Consider the following 3,158-nt stretch of genomic DNA (forward strand, 5'->3'; position numbering starts at 1 on the left):
ATCTTTGCTTTATCAACCTCAATGCCTCTTTCAGATATTATATGTCCTAACATTATGCCTTCTTTGACCATAAAGTGGCACTTCTCCCAGTTTAACACAAGGTTAACTTCTACGCATCTCTCTAGGATTTTCTCAAGGTTAATAAGGCAGTCTTCAAAGTCTAATCCACACACCGAGAAGTCGTCCATGAATACTTCCATAATTCCGTTGAGATAATCTGCGAAGATTGACATCATACAACATTGGAAAGTAGCTGGCGCATTACAGAGTCCAAACGGCATTCGTCTGTAAGCAAACGTTCCGTAAGGACAGGTAAAGGTTGTTTTCTCTTAATCCTCGGGGTGTATGGGTATTTGGAAAAATTCAGAGTATCCATCAAGATAATAAAAGTAAGAGTGTCTGGCAAGACGCTTCAGCATTTGATCTATGAATGGAAGGGGGAAATGGTCTTTCCTAGTTGCCTTATTGAGCTTCCTATAATCTATGCACATACGCCATCCGCCTTCTATGCATTTAGCGACATGCTCTCCCTTCTCGTTCTGCACGACTGTGATGCCTCCCTTCTTGGGTACCACATGTACATGACTTACCCACTTACTATCAGAAATCTGATAGATTTATACCAACTTCCAGTAGTTTAAGGACTTCCTTCTTTACTACCTCGCTCATCACAGGGTTGATCCTTCTCTGGTGTTCTCTGGAAGGTTTTGAATCCTCCTCTAGTGAGATCCTGCGCATACACACGGATGGGCTAATACCTTTTAGATCAGAGATGTTGTACCCTAAGGCAGATGGGTATCTTCTTAAAACGTTCAAGAGTCGATTCGTCTTGTCTTAATTTAAGGTGGCACTAACTATTACTGGGCGGTTCATTTCTTCATCCAAGAACTCATATCTTAGGTTCTTTGGTAGTTCCTTAAGTTCTTGGGCTGGTTTTTGAGAATTAGGTGAAGGGTCTGGAGTAAGATCCAGACATTCGTTAGTGTGAGGTTATGTTTCCTCTAACTCGTCATCCTTTTCATTCGGGTTCGAAAATGGTTCGATCTTAGGTTCTCCTAGATCAAATTCTCTTATGCACTCATCTATGATATCGATCGCATAACATGCGTCTCCTAGAATTGGTGTCATCAGGAATTTCGAAAGAATGAACTCGATCTTTTCATCCCCTACTTCGAAGGTTAATTTCCCTCTTTTGACATCTATTATAGCTCCGGTTGTTGATAAGAATGGTCTACCTAAAAGAATAGGGATATCTTCGTCTTCTTTGATATCCATGACCACAAAGTCTGTTGGGATATAAAGTTGACCGATCCTAACTGGATGTCTTCTAAAATGACTACAGGATGCTTAACGGACATATCGGCTAATTGGAGGGACATCTTAGTTGGTTGTAATTCTCCTAAGTTTAACCTTTTACATACAGCTAAGGGCATTAAACTCACACTAGCGCCTAAGTCTAGGAAAGCTTTGTTGATCACATGACTCCCTAAAATGCAAGGTATAGAAAAACTACCAGGGTCTTTCTCCTTCTTTGCAAGTTTATCCTCAGAAATAAAGTTGCATTCCAAGGGTTTTAGATCGTCGAGCCTACGCTTGTTGGTTAAGAAGTCTTTAAGAAATTTGGCGTAAGACGGAATTTGGGTGATAGCTTCGATGAAAGGAATCTCTACTTGAAGCTTTTCTATCACTTTTATAAATTTTTGGTATTGGTTGTTAATTTTGGTTTGTTTAAGTCTTTGCGGATATGGGATTGGTGGTTTGTAACAGGGTGGTGGTTTGTAAGTTTTATCCTTGGCTTCACCTTCTGGGTTGGTTTGTTTCTCGGATTCCCCCGGTTCCTCTTCTTGGTTGGTAGGCATATTTTCTTCAGAAGTTTTGGACTCGCTTATTGTTGGGTTCTGAGGCCCTTCGTAAGCGGTCCCACTTCGTAACGAGATAGCGTTAGCTTGCCCTCGAGGGTTTGGTTGAGGTTGCCCAGGGAATTGTCCTCCAGGTGTAGTTTGTGGGGCTTGGTTTTGTGCTACCTGTGAGATCTGGGTTTCAAGCATCTTGTTGTGAGTGATTATCTGATCAACCTTGGTTCCTAATTGCGTTATAAGTTCGTTTACGTGAATGTTCTGGTTTAGGAATTCTTTATTTTGCTGAGTCTGACCCGATATAAAGCTCTCCATGATCTTCTCAAGGTTAGACTTCTAGGGCACAACTTGCATAGGTTGGTTTGGTTTTTGGGCTTGATAACCTTGCGGTCTCTGAGGTGCATGATTTTGGATAGGGTTCTGGTTTTTATAGGAGAAATTCAAATGATTCTTCCATCCAGGGTTGTAAGTGTTTGAAAATGGGTTACCTTGGGCGTAATTCACTTGGTCGGTATTCAGTTCGTTCAAAAGGTTGCACTCTGCCGATTCGTGTCCTTTAGATCCACAGAGTTCGCACTCTGTGTGGACTACTGCTACGGTGTTAGTGTTTGTAGACATATGTTCGATCCTAAGGGCTAAAGCGTCCATTTTTGCCTGCATCATGTCTAGAGAGCTTACCTCATGTATTCCACATTGGGTCTCCTTTTTCTTTATTGATGCTCATTCAGTTCCCTATTGGTACTGGTTTTAGGCCATATCCGCAATTAGGTCACAAGCTTCTGGATAAGGTTTGTTCATCAGCGCGCCACCAGCGACAGCGTCGATGCTCATCTTGGTGTTATAATGGAGTCCGTTGTATAAGGTATGAACGATCAGCCATTGTTCTAGGCCATGGTGTGGACAGACTCTTAATAGCTCTTTATATCTTTCCCAAGCTTCGAAAAGCGATTCTCCTTGGTTTTGGGTAAATCTAGTTATTTGGTTTCGAAGAACAACAGTCTTACTAGGGGGAAATATCTAGCAAGGAATACTCTCCTCAGGTCTTCCCATGTAGTTATTGAATTAGCTGGAAGTGAAAATAACCATGAACGTGCTCTATCCCTGAGGGAGAAAGGGAATAATCTTAAACGGATCGCATCGGGTAAAGCGCTATTAGATTTAAAGGTGTCGGCTAGTTGGATAAAAAAATTTAAATTTTGATTCGGGTTCTCAGTAGCGAGACCCGCGAATTGGTTTTGTTGCACTAATTGGAACAAACACGGTTTTAGTTCGAAATTGTTAGCAGGAATAAGGGGGTTTACT

At 41.5% G+C, this 3,158-nt stretch overlaps 1 non-coding gene across 1 annotated transcript; it reads left to right on the forward strand.

Moving 5' to 3' along the window:
- Nucleotides 1–2,742: 2,742 nt before the first annotated feature.
- LOC127098978 (small nucleolar RNA R71) lies at nucleotides 2,743–2,849 on the forward strand. The gene has a single exon (XR_007793655.1). It is a non-coding gene; the product is annotated as a small nucleolar RNA R71 (small nucleolar RNA).
- The last annotated feature ends 309 nt before the right edge of the window (nucleotides 2,850–3,158 follow it).

The sequence above is a fragment of the Lathyrus oleraceus genome, chromosome 6 (genome assembly GCF_024323335.1).
Source record: "Lathyrus oleraceus cultivar Zhongwan6 chromosome 6, CAAS_Psat_ZW6_1.0, whole genome shotgun sequence".
Lineage (NCBI taxonomy): Eukaryota > Viridiplantae > Streptophyta > Magnoliopsida > Fabales > Fabaceae > Lathyrus > Lathyrus oleraceus.